Source organism: Marmota flaviventris, chromosome 14 (genome assembly GCF_047511675.1).
Source record: "Marmota flaviventris isolate mMarFla1 chromosome 14, mMarFla1.hap1, whole genome shotgun sequence".
Lineage (NCBI taxonomy): Eukaryota > Metazoa > Chordata > Mammalia > Rodentia > Sciuridae > Marmota > Marmota flaviventris.
The window spans coordinates 75,754,738-75,774,201 of NC_092511.1; the positions used below are offsets into that span (position 1 = coordinate 75,754,738).

The 19,464-nt window shown below is 66.8% G+C and overlaps 7 non-coding genes across 7 annotated transcripts; all 7 read left to right on the forward strand.

Annotated features, from left to right (window-relative positions):
* The first annotated feature begins 2,286 nt into the window (after window positions 1-2,286).
* LOC139701994 (5S ribosomal RNA) lies at window positions 2,287-2,405 on the forward strand. Its single transcript, XR_011704592.1, has one exon. It is a non-coding gene; the product is annotated as a 5S ribosomal RNA (ribosomal RNA).
* Window positions 2,406-4,771: 2,366 nt separating this feature from the next.
* LOC139701995 (5S ribosomal RNA) lies at window positions 4,772-4,890 on the forward strand. The gene has a single exon (XR_011704593.1). It is a non-coding gene; the product is annotated as a 5S ribosomal RNA (ribosomal RNA).
* A 2,372-nt stretch (window positions 4,891-7,262) lies between these two features.
* LOC139701996 (5S ribosomal RNA) lies at window positions 7,263-7,381 on the forward strand. Its single transcript, XR_011704594.1, has one exon. It is a non-coding gene; the product is annotated as a 5S ribosomal RNA (ribosomal RNA).
* Window positions 7,382-9,775: 2,394 nt separating this feature from the next.
* Window positions 9,776-9,894, forward strand: LOC139701997 (5S ribosomal RNA). Its single transcript, XR_011704595.1, has one exon. It is a non-coding gene; the product is annotated as a 5S ribosomal RNA (ribosomal RNA).
* A 2,376-nt stretch (window positions 9,895-12,270) lies between these two features.
* On the forward strand, window positions 12,271-12,389 carry LOC139701998 (5S ribosomal RNA). Its single transcript, XR_011704596.1, has one exon. It is a non-coding gene; the product is annotated as a 5S ribosomal RNA (ribosomal RNA).
* Window positions 12,390-14,787: 2,398 nt separating this feature from the next.
* LOC139701999 (5S ribosomal RNA) lies at window positions 14,788-14,906 on the forward strand. Its single transcript, XR_011704597.1, has one exon. It is a non-coding gene; the product is annotated as a 5S ribosomal RNA (ribosomal RNA).
* A 2,375-nt stretch (window positions 14,907-17,281) lies between these two features.
* On the forward strand, window positions 17,282-17,400 carry LOC139702000 (5S ribosomal RNA). The gene has a single exon (XR_011704598.1). It is a non-coding gene; the product is annotated as a 5S ribosomal RNA (ribosomal RNA).
* The last annotated feature ends 2,064 nt before the right edge of the window (window positions 17,401-19,464 follow it).

The window sequence follows — 19,464 nt, forward strand, 5'->3', positions numbered from 1 at the left end:
AGGCGCAGCCCTGGGCTGCCGGTCGCTGTCCCTTCAGGCCTGCGGCTGGCCTCCCGACGACCAGCGCCCAGCGCCTGCAACAAGGCCCACAGGCCTGGCTCTCCCCAGGGACGCTAGGACACTCACTCCATGAGACCCCGCTGAGCCGAGCCAGGTCCAGGCCACGACCCTCCATGTGCACCCAGACCGACCCCCCCACCCCTCGGCCTGGAGGATGGGGTGTGTGGGGGGGCGACACCCGCCTTCCCCAGAACACGGGGCCCACCCGCGGGGCCCGCTCCCTCACCCGTTCCTGCCACACAAGCAGAACCTTGACACCCAGATCCTGGGAGTGGGAGAGTCCATCGAGCGTCTCTGCCTGGGTCCTTTCTCTTTGCACCACCTCCGCAAGGTCCCTCCTGTGTCTCTACCTCCTTCCCCACCGCCTTCCTCCGTGAGGGTCCCCCTGAGTCAATCTCTCTCTCTGCCTGTCTCTCGCTTTCACTCTCATCGGAGCAGCAGATGTCTCTGTGGGTCCCTGTTCATCCATCTCTCCTTCTCTCTTGTGCCTCTCTTGGCCTGTGAGGAGGCATCCCTGTCTCCATCTCCCACTCAATCCCTCTCTGGCCTTGACTCTCCTCTCTCTCTCTCTCTCTCTCTCTCTCTCACACACACACACACACAGAGACACACACTCACCCCTCTACCCCCCACCCAACCCCAGCCAACTCACTCTGGGCTGCAAGTCACCAGGTCCATGGTAGCCTGGAGACTGGGCAGTCACAGGTTCTCTCATCTCCCATCTAACTTCCCATGGATGTAAGAGTGGATTCACACATCACCCTTGAAGTGCGCGCAGGACTTCAGGGTGTGTGCTCAGCAGAGGCTGAGAGAGGGCCGAGGAGGCCACAGGGTCTTAGGAGTCTGCGCTGAGAGCCAAGCAAGAGAGCAGATGGCAAAAGAGGGCAGGCGCTCCTGAAAGAGGAGGAAGCAGCCTTCAGAGCAGGCAAGCGGTTCGGGGCCAGGGGGTTGCCATGGAGGACCAGGTGCCAAGAGGAGTTGAAGCCCGGCCGGTGGGGACAGGGAAGCAGAGGCCCCTTGGTCGCGGTCACCGGTCCACCTGCAGAGGACAGGACAAGACGCAGGGCCTGACGACCCGGTGGGCGCGTGTCCCCGCAACGCAACCACCGCTCCCCTCCCTCCCCCCTCTCCCCCCTGCAATGCTTGCAGGGGAGGGGGCTTTCCGTCTGGTGAGGCCGCCGACTAAGCTCCCACAGGGGTTTGAATCAGGGTGCTTCTTCCACAGGCGGTCCTTTCCTGGACACTGGACAGAGGGGTCTATGCCCTTCCTCAGGGCGGTGCTGTGCACGTGCTGGTCGTTGACTGGTACCAACAAGGCGCAGAGCCCTCCGACCTTGGCATTGGGTCCGAAGGGGGTGACTGCGGTGGCTTTGCAGAGTGGGCCCGAAACTCAGGGCGAGGCACGACCCCAGCGGCGCACTTCTGAGCCTGGCCGGGCGACTGACTGACTGGGAGCCAGCGGGCCGCTGCCCCCGGCCACCCTCTGCCCGGTTTTCCCTGAGTCCCTGAGTGTGTTCCTCCCTCCTGCCCTCCCTGTGCGTGGCTCCACTCGCCAGGCACGCTCAGGGGACGTGTGTGGCCGGCGGCTGGCCATTGCCCAGTCGGACTGCATTTCCGCCTGGGGCGCTGGGCCTGTGTCAGGGTCCCTGGGGTGTCCGAGGGGGGTGCCCGCCTGCCTCTCCGCCCCTGGCTCTCTGGGCTCCGGGCTAGGCTAGGCTAGGTTCGCGCGCGCGGGACACTGAAACGGCCAGGGCTTCTGGGCTTCTCCGCCTGGCGAAAGGCGGGGTGGGCGTGGCGGTGGGGGGCCGGGGGTCCGTGGGGGGGTTGGGGTCGCGGGAGGCCTGGGCCTTGGCGAGGAGCGGCGGAGGAGGCCAGGCCACGCCAGGCCACGCCAGGCCGGGGCGGGGCGGTGCGATCCCTGCGGGCGCTTGGTGGGGCTCGCGGTAGGTGGAGCCAGGTGGAGAGGGGCGGTGTTGGAGGCGGGACTCAGCCAGTCCCAGTCTCCCAGGACCCCTGGGCCGCTGCCCGGTGGAGTCAGGTCGGAGCGGAGCGTGAGAGCCCCCAGCCTTGAGTTGAGTTGGGCTGGGCTGCGCTGTTGTGGGGCGGGCGAGGGAGGCCCCCTGCGACCACCCCCTCCGATTTCCCCCCTCCACCCCCCTCCCGTCCCCTGGACTGAAGGGTGGAACCCGGAGCAGGCTCTTGAGGCGCCCCCGGGCGGCCCTCCCCGTCTACGGCCATACCACCCTGAACGCGCCCGATCTCGTCTGATCTCGGAAGCTAAGCAGGGTCGGGCCTGGTTAGTACTTGGATGGGAGACCGCCTGGGAATACCGGGTGCTGTAGGCTTTTGCGCCCCCTTCCCACACACACTTTTAACTTGCGTGGCCCCGAGAGACAGGCCGTGACCCCCGGGCCCTCGGGCCAGGGCGCAGGCGCAGCCCTGGGCTGCCGGTCGCTGTCCCTTCAGGCCTGCGGCTGGCCTCCCGACGACCAGCGCCCAGCGCCTGCAACAAGGCCCACAGGCCTGGCTCTCCCCAGGGACGCTAGGACACTCACTCCATGAGACCCCGCTGAGCCGAGCCAGGTCCAGGCCACGACCCTCCATGTGCACCCAGACCGACCCCCCCACCCCTCGGCCTGGAGGATGGGGTGTGTGGGGGGGCGACACCCGCCTTCCCCAGAACACGGGGCCCACCCGCGGGGCCCGCTCCCTCACCCGTTCCTGCCACACAAGCAGAACCTTGACACCCAGATCCTGGGAGTGGGAGAGTCCATCGAGCGTCTCTGCCTGGGTCCTTTCTCTTTGCACCACCTCCGCAAGGTCCCTCCTGTGTCTCTACCTCCTTCCCCACCGCCTTCCTCCGTGAGGGTCCCCCTGAGTCAATCTCTCTCTCTGCCTGTCTCTCCCTTTCACTCTCATCGGAGCAGCAGATGTCTCTGTGGGTCCCTGTTCATCCATCTCTCCTTCTCTCTTGTGCCTCTCTTGGCCTGTGAGGAGGCATCCCTGTCTCCATCTCCCACTCAATCCCTCTCTGGCCTTGACTCTCCTCTCTCTCTCTCTCTCTCTCTCTCACACACACACACACACAGAGACACACACTCACCCCTCTACCCCCCACCCAACCCCAGCCAACTCACTCTGGGCTGCAAGTCACCAGGTCCATGGTAGCCTGGAGACTGGGCAGTCACAGGTTCTCTCATCTCCCATCTAACTTCCCATGGATGTAAGAGTGGATTCACACATCACCCTTGAAGTGCGCGCAGGACTTCAGGGTGTGTGCTCAGCAGAGGCTGAGAGAGGGCCGAGGAGGCCACAGGGTCTTAGGAGTCTGCGCTGAGAGCCAAGCAAGAGAGCAGATGGCAAAAGAGGGCAGGCGCTCCTGAAAGAGGAGGAAGCAGCCTTCAGAGCAGGCAAGCGGTTCGGGGCCAGGGGGTTGCCATGGAGGACCAGGTGCCAAGAGGAGTTGAAGCCCGGCCGGTGGGGACAGGGAAGCAGAGGCCCCTTGGTCGCGGTCACCGGTCCACCTGCAGAGGACAGGACAAGACGCAGGGCCTGACGACCCGGTGGGCGCGTGTCCCCGCAACGCAACCACCGCTCCCCTCCCTCCCCCCTCTCCCCCCTGCAATGCTTGCAGGGGAGGGGGCTTTCCGTCTGGTGAGGCCGCCGACTAAGCTCCCACAGGGGTTTGAATCAGGGTGCTTCTTCCACAGGCGGTCCTTTCCTGGACACTGGACAGAGGGGTCTATGCCCTTCCTCAGGGCGGTGCTGTGCACGTGCTGGTCGTTGACTGGTACCAACAAGGCGCAGAGCCCTCCGACCTTGGCATTGGGTCCGAAGGGGGTGACTGCGGTGGCTTTGCAGAGTGGGCCCGAAACTCAGGGCGAGGCACGACCCCAGCGGCGCACTTCTGAGCCTGGCCGGGCGACTGACTGACTGGGAGCCAGCGGGCCGCTGCCCCCGGCCACCCTCTGCCCGGTTTTCCCTGAGTCCCTGAGTGTGTTCCTCCCTCCTGCCCTCCCTGTGCGTGGCTCCACTCGCCAGGCACGCTCAGGGGACGTGTGTGGCCGGCGGCTGGCCATTGCCCAGTCGGACTGCATTTCCGCCTGGGGCGCTGGGCCTGTGTCAGGGTCCCTGGGGTGTCCGAGGGGGGTGCCCGCCTGCCTCTCCGCCCCTGGCTCTCTGGGCTCCGGGCTAGGCTAGGCTAGGTTCGCGCGCGCGGGACACTGAAACGGCCAGGGCTTCTGGGCTTCTCCGCCTGGCGAAAGGCGGGGTGGGCGTGGCGGTGGGGGGCCGGGGGTCCGTGGGGGGGTTGGGGTCGCGGGAGGCCTGGGCCTTGGCGAGGAGCGGCGGAGGAGGCCAGGCCACGCCAGGCCACGCCAGGCCGGGGCGGGGCGGTGCGATCCCTGCGGGCGCTTGGTGGGGCTCGCGGTAGGTGGAGCCAGGTGGAGAGGGGCGGTGTTGGAGGCGGGACTCAGCCAGTCCCAGTCTCCCAGGACCCCTGGGCCGCTGCCCGGTGGAGTCAGGTCGGAGCGGAGCGTGAGAGCCCCCAGCCTTGAGTTGAGTTGGGCTGGGCTGCGCTGTTGTGGGGCGGGCGAGGGAGGCCCCCTGCGACCACCCCCTCCGATTTCCCCCCTCCACCCCCCTCCCGTCCCCTGGACTGAAGGGTGGAACCCGGAGCAGGCTCTTGAGGCGCCCCCGGGCGGCCCTCCCCGTCTACGGCCATACCACCCTGAACGCGCCCGATCTCGTCTGATCTCGGAAGCTAAGCAGGGTCGGGCCTGGTTAGTACTTGGATGGGAGACCGCCTGGGAATACCGGGTGCTGTAGGCTTTTGCGCCCCCTTCCCACACACACTTTTAACTTGCGTGGCCCCGAGAGACAGGCCGTGACCCCCGGGCCCTCGGGCCAGGGCGCAGGTGCAGCCCTGGGCTGCCGGTCGCTGTCCCTTCAGGCCTGCGGCTGGCCTCCCGACGACCAGCGCCCAGCGCCTGCAACAAGGCCCACAGGCCTGGCTCTCCCCAGGGACGCTAGGACACTCACTCCATGAGACCCCGCTGAGCCGAGCCAGGTCCAGGCCACGACCCTCCATGTGCACCCAGACCGACCCCCCCACCCCTCGGCCTGGAGGATGGGGTGTGTGGGGGGGCGACACCCGCCTTCCCCAGAACACGGGGCCCACCCGCGGGGCCCGCTCCCTCACCCGTTCCTGCCACACAAGCAGAACCTTGACACCCAGATCCTGGGAGTGGGAGAGTCCATCGAGCGTCTCTGCCTGGGTCCTTCTCTCTTTGCACCACCTCCGCAAGGTCCCTCCTGTGTCTCTACCTCCTTCCCCACCGCCTTCCTCCGTGAGGGTCCCCCTGAGTCAATCTCTCTCTCTGCCTGTCTCTCCCTTTCACTCTCATCAGAGCAGCAGATGTCTCTGTGGGTCCCTGTTCATCCATCTCTCCTTCTCTCTTGTGCCTCTCTTGGCCTGTGAGGAGGCATCCCTGTCTCCATCTCCCACTCAATCCCTCTCTGGCCTTGACTCTCCTCTCTCTCTCTCTCTCTCTCTCTCTCTCACACACACACACACACACAGAGACACACACTCACCCCTCTACCCCCCACCCAACCCCAGCCAACTCACTCTGGGCTGCAAGTCACCAGGTCCATGGTAGCCTGGAGACTGGGCAGTCACAGGTTCTCTCATCTCCCATCTAACTTCCCATGGATGTGAGAGTGGATTCACACATCACCCTTGAAGTGCGCGCAGGACTTCAGGGTGTGTGCTCAGCAGAGGCTGAGAGAGGGCCGAGGAGGCCACAGGGTCTTAGGAGTCTGCGCTGAGAGCCAAGCAAGAGAGCAGATGGCAAAAGAGGGCAGGCGCTCCTGAAAGAGGAGGAAGCAGCCTTCAGAGCAGGCAAGCGGTTCGGGGCCAGGGGGTTGCCATGGAGGACCAGGTGCCAAGAGGAGTTGAAGCCTGGCCGGTGGGGACAGGGAAGCAGAGGCCCCTTGGTCGCGGTCACCGGTCCACCTGCAGAGGACAGGACAAGACGCAGGGCCTGACGACCCGGTGGGCGCGTGTCCCCGCAACGCAACCACCGCTCCCCTCCCTCCCCCCCTCCCCCCTGCAATGCTTGCAGGGGAGGGGGCTTTCCGTCTGGTGAGGCCGCCGACTAAGCTCCCACAGGGGTTTGAATCAGGGTGCTTCTTCCACAGGCGGTCCTTTCCTGGACACTGGACAGAGGGGTCTATGCCCTTCCTCAGGGCGGTGCTGTGCACGTGCTGGTCGTTGACTGGTACCAACAAGGCGCAGAGCCCTCCGACCTTGGCATTGGGTCCGAAGGGGGTGACTGCGGTGGCTTTGCAGAGTGGGCCCGAAACTCAGGGCGAGGCACGACCCCAGCGGCGCACTTCTGAGCCTGGCCGGGCGACTGACTGACTGGGAGCCAGCGGGCCGCTGCCCCCGGCCACCCTCTGCCCGGTTTTCCCTGAGTCCCTGAGTGTGTTCCTCCCTCCTGCCCTCCCTGTGCGTGGCTCCACTCGCCAGGCACGCTCAGGGGACGTGTGTGGCCGGCGGCTGGCCATTGCCCAGTCGGACTGCATTTCCGCCTGGGGCGCTGGGCCTGTGTCAGGGTCCCTGGGGTGTCCGAGGGGGGTGCCCGCCTGCCTCTCCGCCCCTGGCTCTCTGGGCTCCGGGCTAGGCTAGGCTAGGTTCGCGCGCGCGGGTCACTGAAACGGCCAGGGCTTCTGGGCTTCTCCGCCTGGCGAAAGGCGGGGTGGGCGTGGCGGTGGGGGGCCGGGGGTCCGTGGGGGGGTTGGGGTCGCGGGAGGCCTGGGCCTTGGCGAGGAGCGGCGGAGGAGGCCAGGCCACGCCAGGCCACGCCAGGCCGGGGCGGGGCGGTGCGATCCCTGCGGGCGCTTGGTGGGGCTCGCGGTAGGTGGAGCCAGGTGGAGAGGGGCGGTGTTGGAGGCGGGACTCAGCCAGTCCCAGTCTCCCAGGACCCCTGGGCCGCTGCCCGGTGGAGTCAGGTCGGAGCGGAGCGTGAGAGCCCCCAGCCTTGAGTTGAGTTGGGCTGGGCTGCGCTGTTGTGGGGCGGGCGAGGGAGGCCCCCTGCGACCACCCCCTCCGATTTCCCCCCTCCACCCCCCTCCCGTCCCCTGGACTGAAGGGTGGAACCCGGAGCAGGCTCTTGAGGCGCCCCCGGGCGGCCCTCCCCGTCTACGGCCATACCACCCTGAACGCGCCCGATCTCGTCTGATCTCGGAAGCTAAGCAGGGTCGGGCCTGGTTAGTACTTGGATGGGAGACCGCCTGGGAATACCGGGTGCTGTAGGCTTTTGCGCCCCCTTCCCACACACACTTTTAACTTGCGTGGCCCCGAGAGACAGGCCGTGACCCCCGGGCCCTCGGGCCAGGGCGCAGGCGCAGCCCTGGGCTGCCGGTCGCTGTCCCTTCAGGCCTGCGGCTGGCCTCCCGACGACCAGCGCCCAGCGCCTGCAACAAGGCCCACAGGCCTGGCTCTCCCCAGGGACGCTAGGACACTCACTCCATGAGACCCCGCTGAGCCGAGCCAGGTCCAGGCCACGACCCTCCATGTGCACCCAGACCGACCCCCCCACCCCTCGGCCTGGAGGATGGGGTGTGTGGGGGGGCGACACCCGCCTTCCCCAGAACACGGGGCCCACCCGCGGGGCCCGCTCCCTCACCCGTTCCTGCCACACAAGCAGAACCTTGACACCCAGATCCTGGGAGTGGGAGAGTCCATCGAGCGTCTCTGCCTGGGTCCTTTCTCTTTGCACCACCTCCGCAAGGTCCCTCCTGTGTCTCTACCTCCTTCCCCACCGCCTTCCTCCGTGAGGGTCCCCCTGAGTCAATCTCTCTCTCTGCCTGTCTCTCCCTTTCACTCTCATCGGAGCAGCAGATGTCTCTGTGGGTCCCTGTTCATCCATCTCTCCTTCTCTCTTGTGCCTCTCTTGGCCTGTGAGGAGGCATCCCTGTCTCCATCTCCCACTCAATCCCTCTCTGGCCTTGACTCTCCTCTCCCTCTCTCTCTCTCTCTCTCTCTCTCTCTCTCTCACACACACACACACACACACACACACACAGAGAGACACACACTCACCCCTCTACCCCCCACCCAACCCCAGCCAACTCACTCTGGGCTGCAAGTCACCAGGTCCATGGTAGCCTGGAGACTGGGCAGTCACAGGTTCTCTCATCTCCCATCTAACTTCCCATGGATGTAAGAGTGGATTCACACATCACCCTTGAAGTGCGCGCAGGACTTCAGGGTGTGTGCTCAGCAGAGGCTGAGAGAGGGCCGAGGAGGCCACAGGGTCTTAGGAGTCTGCGCTGAGAGCCAAGCAAGAGAGCAGATGGCAAAAGAGGGCAGGCGCTCCTGAAAGAGGAGGAAGCAGCCTTCAGAGCAGGCAAGCGGTTCGGGGCCAGGGGGTTGCCATGGAGGACCAGGTGCCAAGAGGAGTTGAAGCCCGGCCGGTGGGGACAGGGAAGCAGAGGCCCCTTGGTCGCGGTCACCGGTCCACCTGCAGAGGACAGGACAAGACGCAGGGCCTGACGACCCGGTGGGCGCGTGTCCCCGCAACGCAACCACCGCTCCCCTCCCTCCCCCCTCTCCCCCCTGCAATGCTTGCAGGGGAGGGGGCTTTCCGTCTGGTGAGGCCGCCGACTAAGCTCCCACAGGGGTTTGAATCAGGGTGCTTCTTCCACAGGCGGTCCTTTCCTGGACACTGGACAGAGGGGTCTATGCCCTTCCTCAGGGCGGTGCTGTGCACGTGCTGGTCGTTGACTGGTACCAACAAGGCGCAGAGCCCTCCGACCTTGGCATTGGGTCCGAAGGGGGTGACTGCGGTGGCTTTGCAGAGTGGGCCCGAAACTCAGGGCGAGGCACGACCCCAGCGGCGCACTTCTGAGCCTGGCCGGGCGACTGACTGACTGGGAGCCAGCGGGCCGCTGCCCCCGGCCACCCTCTGCCCGGTTTTCCCTGAGTCCCTGAGTGTGTTCCTCCCTCCTGCCCTCCCTGTGCGTGGCTCCACTCGCCAGGCACGCTCAGGGGACGTGTGTGGCCGGCGGCTGGCCATTGCCCAGTCGGACTGCATTTCCGCCTGGGGCGCTGGGCCTGTGTCAGGGTCCCTGGGGTGTCCGAGGGGGGTGCCCGCCTGCCTCTCCGCCCCTGGCTCTCTGGGCTCCGGGCTAGGCTAGGCTAGGTTCGCGCGCGCGGGACACTGAAACGGCCAGGGCTTCTGGGCTTCTCCGCCTGGCGAAAGGCGGGGTGGGCGTGGCGGTGGGGGGCCGGGGGTCCGTGGGGGGGTTGGGGTCGCGGGAGGCCTGGGCCTTGGCGAGGAGCGGCGGAGGAGGCCAGGCCACGCCAGGCCACGCCAGGCCGGGGCGGGGCGGGGCGATCCCTGCGGGCGCTTGGTGGGGCTCGCGGTAGGTGGAGCCAGGTGGAGAGGGGCGGTGTTGGAGGCGGGACTCAGCCAGTCCCAGTCTCCCAGGACCCCTGGGCCGCTGCCCGGTGGAGTCAGGTCGGAGCGGAGCGTGAGAGCCCCCAGCCTTGAGTTGAGTTGGGCTGGGCTGCGCTGTTGTGGGGCGGGCGAGGGAGGCCCCCTGCGACCACCCCCTCCGATTTCCCCCCTCCACCCCCCTCCCGTCCCCTGGACTGAAGGGTGGAACCCGGAGCAGGCTCTTGAGGCGCCCCCGGGCGGCCCTCCCCGTCTACGGCCATACCACCCTGAACGCGCCCGATCTCGTCTGATCTCGGAAGCTAAGCAGGGTCGGGCCTGGTTAGTACTTGGATGGGAGACCGCCTGGGAATACCGGGTGCTGTAGGCTTTTGCGCCCCCTTCCCACACACACTTTTAACTTGCGTGGCCCCGAGAGACAGGCCGTGACCCCCGGGCCCTCGGGCCAGGGCGCAGGTGCAGCCCTGGGCTGCCGGTCGCTGTCCCTTCAGGCCTGCGGCTGGCCTCCCGACGACCAGCGCCCAGCGCCTGCAACAAGGCCCACAGGCCTGGCTCTCCCCAGGGACGCTAGGACACTCACTCCATGAGACCCCGCTGAGCCGAGCCAGGTCCAGGCCACGACCCTCCATGTGCACCCAGACCGACCCCCCCACCCCTCGGCCTGGAGGATGGGGTGTGTGGGGGGGCGACACCCGCCTTCCCCAGAACACGGGGCCCACCCGCGGGGCCCGCTCCCTCACCCGTTCCTGCCACACAAGCAGAACCTTGACACCCAGATCCTGGGAGTGGGAGAGTCCATCGAGCGTCTCTGCCTGGGTCCTTCTCTCTTTGCACCACCTCCGCAAGGTCCCTCCTGTGTCTCTACCTCCTTCCCCACCGCCTTCCTCCGTGAGGGTCCCCCTGAGTCAATCTCTCTCTCTGCCTGTCTCTCCCTTTCACTCTCATCAGAGCAGCAGATGTCTCTGTGGGTCCCTGTTCATCCATCTCTCCTTCTCTCTTGTGCCTCTCTTGGCCTGTGAGGAGGCATCCCTGTCTCCATCTCCCACTCAATCCCTCTCTGGCCTTGACTCTCCTCTCTCTCTCTCTCTCTCTCTCTCTCTCTCTCACACACACACACACACACAGAGACACACACTCACCCCTCTACCCCCCACCCAACCCCAGCCAACTCACTCTGGGCTGCAAGTCACCAGGTCCATGGTAGCCTGGAGACTGGGCAGTCACAGGTTCTCTCATCTCCCATCTAACTTCCCATGGATGTGAGAGTGGATTCACACATCACCCTTGAAGTGCGCGCAGGACTTCAGGGTGTGTGCTCAGCAGAGGCTGAGAGAGGGCCGAGGAGGCCACAGGGTCTTAGGAGTCTGCGCTGAGAGCCAAGCAAGAGAGCAGATGGCAAAAGAGGGCAGGCGCTCCTGAAAGAGGAGGAAGCAGCCTTCAGAGCAGGCAAGCGGTTCGGGGCCAGGGGGTTGCCATGGAGGACCAGGTGCCAAGAGGAGTTGAAGCCTGGCCGGTGGGGACAGGGAAGCAGAGGCCCCTTGGTCGCGGTCACCGGTCCACCTGCAGAGGACAGGACAAGACGCAGGGCCTGACGACCCGGTGGGCGCGTGTCCCCGCAACGCAACCACCGCTCCCCTCCCTCCCCCCCTCCCCCCTGCAATGCTTGCAGGGGAGGGGGCTTTCCGTCTGGTGAGGCCGCCGACTAAGCTCCCACAGGGGTTTGAATCAGGGTGCTTCTTCCACAGGCGGTCCTTTCCTGGACACTGGACAGAGGGGTCTATGCCCTTCCTCAGGGCGGTGCTGTGCACGTGCTGGTCGTTGACTGGTACCAACAAGGCGCAGAGCCCTCCGACCTTGGCATTGGGTCCGAAGGGGGTGACTGCGGTGGCTTTGCAGAGTGGGCCCGAAACTCAGGGCGAGGCACGACCCCAGCGGCGCACTTCTGAGCCTGGCCGGGCGACTGACTGACTGGGAGCCAGCGGGCCGCTGCCCCCGGCCACCCTCTGCCCGGTTTTCCCTGAGTCCCTGAGTGTGTTCCTCCCTCCTGCCCTCCCTGTGCGTGGCTCCACTCGCCAGGCACGCTCAGGGGACGTGTGTGGCCGGCGGCTGGCCATTGCCCAGTCGGACTGCATTTCCGCCTGGGGCGCTGGGCCTGTGTCAGGGTCCCTGGGGTGTCCGAGGGGGGTGCCCGCCTGCCTCTCCGCCCCTGGCTCTCTGGGCTCCGGGCTAGGCTAGGCTAGGTTCGCGCGCGCGGGTCACTGAAACGGCCAGGGCTTCTGGGCTTCTCCGCCTGGCGAAAGGCGGGGTGGGCGTGGCGGTGGGGGGCCGGGGGTCCGTGGGGGGGTTGGGGTCGCGGGAGGCCTGGGCCTTGGCGAGGAGCGGCGGAGGAGGCCAGGCCACGCCAGGCCACGCCAGGCCGGGGCGGGGCGGTGCGATCCCTGCGGGCGCTTGGTGGGGCTCGCGGTAGGTGGAGCCAGGTGGAGAGGGGCGGTGTTGGAGGCGGGACTCAGCCAGTCCCAGTCTCCCAGGACCCCTGGGCCGCTGCCCGGTGGAGTCAGGTCGGAGCGGAGCGTGAGAGCCCCCAGCCTTGAGTTGAGTTGGGCTGGGCTGCGCTGTTGTGGGGCGGGCGAGGGAGGCCCCCTGCGACCACCCCCTCCGATTTCCCCCCTCCACCCCCCTCCCGTCCCCTGGACTGAAGGGTGGAACCCGGAGCAGGCTCTTGAGGCGCCCCCGGGCGGCCCTCCCCGTCTACGGCCATACCACCCTGAACGCGCCCGATCTCGTCTGATCTCGGAAGCTAAGCAGGGTCGGGCCTGGTTAGTACTTGGATGGGAGACCGCCTGGGAATACCGGGTGCTGTAGGCTTTTGCGCCCCCTTCCCACACACACTTTTAACTTGCGTGGCCCCGAGAGACAGGCCGTGACCCCCGGGCCCTCGGGCCAGGGCGCAGGCGCAGCCCTGGGCTGCCGGTCGCTGTCCCTTCAGGCCTGCGGCTGGCCTCCCGACGACCAGCGCCCAGCGCCTGCAACAAGGCCCACAGGCCTGGCTCTCCCCAGGGACGCTAGGACACTCACTCCATGAGACCCCGCTGAGCCGAGCCAGGTCCAGGCCACGACCCTCCATGTGCACCCAGACCGACCCCCCCACCCCTCGGCCTGGAGGATGGGGTGTGTGGGGGGGCGACACCCGCCTTCCCCAGAACACGGGGCCCACCCGCGGGGCCCGCTCCCTCACCCGTTCCTGCCACACAAGCAGAACCTTGACACCCAGATCCTGGGAGTGGGAGAGTCCATCGAGCGTCTCTGCCTGGGTCCTTTCTCTTTGCACCACCTCCGCAAGGTCCCTCCTGTGTCTCTACCTCCTTCCCCACCGCCTTCCTCCGTGAGGGTCCCCCTGAGTCAATCTCTCTCTCTGCCTGTCTCTCCCTTTCACTCTCATCGGAGCAGCAGATGTCTCTGTGGGTCCCTGTTCATCCATCTCTCCTTCTCTCTTGTGCCTCTCTTGGCCTGTGAGGAGGCATCCCTGTCTCCATCTCCCACTCAATCCCTCTCTGGCCTTGACTCTCCTCTCCCTCTCTCTCTCTCTCTCTCTCTCTCTCTCTCTCTCTCACACACACACACACACACACACACACACAGAGAGACACACACTCACCCCTCTACCCCCCACCCAACCCCAGCCAACTCACTCTGGGCTGCAAGTCACCAGGTCCATGGTAGCCTGGAGACTGGGCAGTCACAGGTTCTCTCATCTCCCATCTAACTTCCCATGGATGTAAGAGTGGATTCACACATCACCCTTGAAGTGCGCGCAGGACTTCAGGGTGTGTGCTCAGCAGAGGCTGAGAGAGGGCCGAGGAGGCCACAGGGTCTTAGGAGTCTGCGCTGAGAGCCAAGCAAGAGAGCAGATGGCAAAAGAGGGCAGGCGCTCCTGAAAGAGGAGGAAGCAGCCTTCAGAGCAGGCAAGCGGTTCGGGGCCAGGGGGTTGCCATGGAGGACCAGGTGCCAAGAGGAGTTGAAGCCCGGCCGGTGGGGACAGGGAAGCAGAGGCCCCTTGGTCGCGGTCACCGGTCCACCTGCAGAGGACAGGACAAGACGCAGGGCCTGACGACCCGGTGGGCGCGTGTCCCCGCAACGCAACCACCGCTCCCCTCCCTCCCCCCTCTCCCCCCTGCAATGCTTGCAGGGGAGGGGGCTTTCCGTCTGGTGAGGCCGCCGACTAAGCTCCCACAGGGGTTTGAATCAGGGTGCTTCTTCCACAGGCGGTCCTTTCCTGGACACTGGACAGAGGGGTCTATGCCCTTCCTCAGGGCGGTGCTGTGCACGTGCTGGTCGTTGACTGGTACCAACAAGGCGCAGAGCCCTCCGACCTTGGCATTGGGTCCGAAGGGGGTGACTGCGGTGGCTTTGCAGAGTGGGCCCGAAACTCAGGGCGAGGCACGACCCCAGCGGCGCACTTCTGAGCCTGGCCGGGCGACTGACTGACTGGGAGCCAGCGGGCCGCTGCCCCCGGCCACCCTCTGCCCGGTTTTCCCTGAGTCCCTGAGTGTGTTCCTCCCTCCTGCCCTCCCTGTGCGTGGCTCCACTCGCCAGGCACGCTCAGGGGACGTGTGTGGCCGGCGGCTGGCCATTGCCCAGTCGGACTGCATTTCCGCCTGGGGCGCTGGGCCTGTGTCAGGGTCCCTGGGGTGTCCGAGGGGGGTGCCCGCCTGCCTCTCCGCCCCTGGCTCTCTGGGCTCCGGGCTAGGCTAGGCTAGGTTCGCGCGCGCGGGACACTGAAACGGCCAGGGCTTCTGGGCTTCTCCGCCTGGCGAAAGGCGGGGTGGGCGTGGCGGTGGGGGGCCGGGGGTCCGTGGGGGGGTTGGGGTCGCGGGAGGCCTGGGCCTTGGCGAGGAGCGGCGGAGGAGGCCAGGCCACGCCAGGCCACGCCAGGCCGGGGCGGGGCGGGGCGATCCCTGCGGGCGCTTGGTGGGGCTCGCGGTAGGTGGAGCCAGGTGGAGAGGGGCGGTGTTGGAGGCGGGACTCAGCCAGTCCCAGTCTCCCAGGACCCCTGGGCCGCTGCCCGGTGGAGTCAGGTCGGAGCGGAGCGTGAGAGCCCCCAGCCTTGAGTTGAGTTGGGCTGGGCTGCGCTGTTGTGGGGCGGGCGAGGGAGGCCCCCTGCGACCACCCCCTCCGATTTCCCCCCTCCACCCCCCTCCCGTCCCCTGGACTGAAGGGTGGAACCCGGAGCAGGCTCTTGAGGCGCCCCCGGGCGGCCCTCCCCGTCTACGGCCATACCACCCTGAACGCGCCCGATCTCGTCTGATCTCGGAAGCTAAGCAGGGTCGGGCCTGGTTAGTACTTGGATGGGAGACCGCCTGGGAATACCGGGTGCTGTAGGCTTTTGCGCCCCCTTCCCACACACACTTTTAACTTGCGTGGCCCCGAGAGACAGGCCGTGACCCCCGGGCCCTCGGGCCAGGGCGCAGGCGCAGCCCTGGGCTGCCGGTCGCTGTCCCTTCAGGCCTGCGGCTGGCCTCCCGAGGATCAGCGCCCAGCGCCTGCAACAAGGCCCACAGGCCTGGCTCTCCCCAGGGACGCTAGGACACTCACTCCATGAGACCCCGCTGAGCCGAGCCAGGTCCAGGCCACGACCCTCCATGTGCACCCAGACCGACCCCCCCACCCCTCGGCCTGGAGGATGGGGTGTGTGGGGGGGCGACACCCGCCTTCCCCAGAACACGGGGCCCACCCGCGGGGCCCGCTCCCTCACCCGTTCCTGCCACACAAGCAGAACCTTGACACCCAGATCCTGGGAGTGGGAGAGTCCATCGAGCGTCTCTGCCTGGGTCCTTCTCTCTTTGCACCACCTCCGCAAGGTCCCTCCTGTGTCTCTACCTCCTTCCCCACCGCCTTCCTCCGTGATGGTCCCCCTGAGTCAATCTCTCTCTCTGCCTGTCTCTCCCTTTCACTCTCATCGGAGCAGCAGATGTCTCTGTGGGTCCCTGTTCATCCATCTCTCCTTCTCTCTTGTGCCTCTCTTGGCCTGTGAGGAGGCATCCCTGTCTCCATCTCCCACTCAATCCCTCTCTGGCCTTGACTCTCCTCTCTCTCTCTCTCTCTCTCTCTCTCTCTCACACACACACACACACACAGAGACACACACTCACCCCTCTACCCCCCACCCAACCCCAGCCAACTCACTCTGGGCTGCAAGTCACCAGGTCCATGGTAGCCTGGAGACTGGGCAGTCACAGGTTCTCTCATCTCCCATCTAACTTCCCATGGATGTGAGAGTGGATTCACACATCACCCTTGAAGTGCGCGCAGGACTTCAGGGTGTGTGCTCAGCAGAGGCTGAGAGAGGGCCGAGGAGGCCACAGGGTCTTAGGAGTCTGCGCTGAGAGCCAAGCAAGAGAGCAGATGGCAAAAGAGGGCAGGCGCTCCTGAAAGAGGAGGAAGCAGCCTTCAGAGCAGGCAAGCGGTTCGGGGCCAGGGGGTTGCCATGGAGGACCAGGTGCCAAGAGGAGTTGAAGCCCGGCCGGTGGGGACAGGGAAGCAGAGGCCCCTTGGTCGCGGTCACCGGTCCACCTGCAGAGGACAGGACAAGACGCAGGGCCTGACGACCCGGTGGGCGCGTGTCCCCGCAACGCAACCACCGCTCCCCTCCCTCCCCCCTCTCCCCCCTGCAATGCTTGCAGGGGAGGGGGCTTTCCGTCTGGTGAGGCCGCCGACTAAGCTCCCACAGGGGTTTGAATCAGGGTGCTTCTTCCACAGGCGGTCCTTTCCTGGACACTGGACAGAGGGGTCTATGCCCTTCCTCAGGGCGGTGCTGTGCACGTGCTGGTCGTTGACTGGTACCAACAAGGCGCAGAGCCCTCCGACCTTGGCATTGGGTCCGAAGGGGGTGACTGCGGTGGCTTTGCAGAGTGGGCCCGAAACTCAGGGCGAGGCACGACCCCAGCGGCGCACTTCTGAGCCTGGCCGGGCGACTGACTGACTGGGAGCCAGCGGGCCGCTGCCCCCGGCCACCCTCTGCCCGGTTTTCCCTGAGTCCCTGAGTGTGTTCCTCCCTCCTGCCCTCCCTGTGCGTGGCTCCACTCGCCAGGCACGCTCAGGGGACGTGTGTGGCCGGCGGCTGGCCATTGCCCAGTCGGACTGCATTTCCGCCTGGGGCGCTGGGCCTGTGTCAGGGTCCCTGGGGTGTCCGAGGGGGGTGCCCGCCTGCCTCTCCGCCCCTGGCTCTCTGGGCTCCGGGCTAGGCTAGGCTAGGTTCGCGCGCGCGGGACACTGAAACGGCCAGGGCTTCTGGGCTTCTCCGCCTGGCGAAAGGCGGGGTGGGCGTGGCGGTGGGGGGCCGGGGGTCCGTGGGGGGGTTGGGGTCGCGGGAGGCCTGGGCCTTGGCGAGGAGCGGCGGAGGAGGCCAGGCCACGCCAGGCCACGCCAGGCCGGGGCGGGGCGGGGCGATCCCTGCGGGCGCTTGGTGGGGCTCGCGGTAGGTGGAGCCAGGTGGAGAGGGGCGGTGTTGGAGGCGGGACTCAGCCAGTCCCAGTCTCCCAGGACCCCTGGGCCGCTGCCCGGTGGAGTCAGGTCGGAGCGGAGCGTGAGAGCCCCCAGCCTTGAGTTGAGTTGGGCTGGGCTGCGCTGTTGTGGGGCGGGCGAGGGAGGCCCCCTGCGACCACCCCCTCCGATTTCCCCCCTCCACCCCCCTCCCGTCCCCTGGACTGAAGGGTGGAACCCGGAGCAGGCTCTTGAGGCGCCCCCGGGCGGCCCTCCCCGTCTACGGCCATACCACCCTGAACGCGCCCGATCTCGTCTGATCTCGGAAGCTAAGCAGGGTCGGGCCTGGTTAGTACTTGGATGGGAGACCGCCTGGGAATACCGGGTGCTGTAGGCTTTTGCGCCCCCTTCCCACACACACTTTTAACTTGCGTGGCCCCGAGAGACAGGCCGTGACCCCCGGGCCCTCGGGCCAGGGCGCAGGCGCAGCCCTGGGCTGCCGGTCGCTGTCCCTTCAGGCCTGCGGCTGGCCTCCCGACGATCAGCGCCCAGCGCCTGCAACAAGGCCCACAGGCCTGGCTCTCCCCAGGGACGCTAGGACACTCACTCCATGAGACCCCGCTGAGCCGAGCCAGGTCCAGGCCACGACCCTCCATGTGCACCCAGACCGACCCCCCCACCCCTCGGCCTGGAGGATGGGGTGTGTGGGGGGGCGACACCCGCCTTCCCCAGAACACGGGGCCCACCCGCGGGGCCCGCTCCCTCACCCGTTCCTGCCACACAAGCAGAACCTTGACACCCAGATCCTGGGAGTGGGAGAGTCCATCGAGCGTCTCTGCCTGGGTCCTTCTCTCTTTGCACCACCTCCGCAAGGTCCCTCCTGTGTCTCTACCTCCTTCCCCACCGCCTTCCTCCGTGAGGGTCCCCCTGAGTCAATCTCTCTCTCTGCCTGTCTCTCCCTTTCACTCTCATCGGAGCAGCAGATGTCTCTGTGGGTCCCTGTTCATCCATCTCTCCTTCTCTCTTGTGCCTCTCTTGGCCTGTGAGGAGGCATCCCTGTCTCCATCTCCCACTCAATCCCTCTCTGGCCTTGACTCTCCTCTCTCTCTCTCTCTCTCTCTCTCTCTCACACACACACACACACACAGAGACACACACTCACCCCTCTACCCCCCACCCAACCCCAGCCAACTCACTCTGGGCTGCAAGTCACCAGGTCCATGGTAGCCTGGAGACTGGGCAGTCACAGGTTCTCTCATCTCCCATCTAACTTCCCATGGATGTGAGAGTGGATTCACACATCACCCTTGAAGTGCGCGCAGGACTTCAGGGTGTGTGCTCAGCAGAGGCTGAGAGAGGGCCGAGGAGGCCACAGGGTCTTAGGAGTCTGCGCTGAGAGCCAAGCAAGAGAGCAGATGGCAAAAGAGGGCAGGCGCTCCTGAAAGAGGAGGAAGCAGCCTTCAGAGCAGGCAAGCGGTTCGGGGCCAGGGGGTTGCCATGGAGGACCAGGTGCCAAGAGGAGTTGAAGCCTGGCCGGTGGGGACAGGGAAGCAGAGGCCCCTTGGTCGCGGTCACCGGTCCACCTGCAGAGGACAGGACAAGACGCAGGGCCTGACGACCCGGTGGGCGCGTGTCCCCGCAACGCAACCACCGCTCCCCTCCCTCCCCCCCTCCCCCCTGCAATGCTTGCAGGGGAGGGGGCTTTCCGTCTGGTGAGGCCGCCGACTAAGCTCCCACAGGGGTTTGAATCAGGGTGCTTCTTCCACAGGCGGTCCTTTCCTGGACACTGGACAGAGGGGTCTATGCCCTTCCTCAGGGCGGTGCTGTGCACGTGCTGGTCGTTGACTGGTACCAACAAGGCGCAGAGCCCTCCGACCTTGGCATTGGGTCCGAAGGGGGTGACTGCGGTGGCTTTGCAGAGTGGGCCCGAAACTCAGGGCGAGGCACGACCCCAGCGGCGCACTTCTGAGCCTGGCCGGGCGACTGACTGACTGGGAGCCAGCGGGCCGCTGCCCCCGGCCACCCTCTGCCCGGTTTTCCCTGAGTCCCTGAGTGTGTTCCTCCCTCCTGCCCTCCCTGTGCGTGGCTCCACTCGCCAGGCACGCTCAGGGGACGTGTGTGGCCGGCGGCTGGCCATTGCCCAGTCGGACTGCATTTCCGCCTGGGGCGCTGGGCCTGTGTCAGGGTCCCTGGGGTGTCCGAGGGGGGTGCCCGCCTGCCTCTCCGCCCCTGGCTCTCTGGGCTCCGGGCTAGGCTAGGCTAGGTTCGCGCGCGCGGGACACTGAAACGGCCAGGGCTTCTGGGCTTCTCCGCCTGGCGAAAGGCGGGGTGGGCGTGGCGGTGGGGGGCCGGGGGTCCGTGGGGGGGTTGGGGTCGCGGGAGGCCTGGGCCTTGGCGAGGAGCGGCGGAGGAGGCCAGGCCACGCCAGGCCACGCCAGGCCGGGGCGGGGCGGTGCGATCC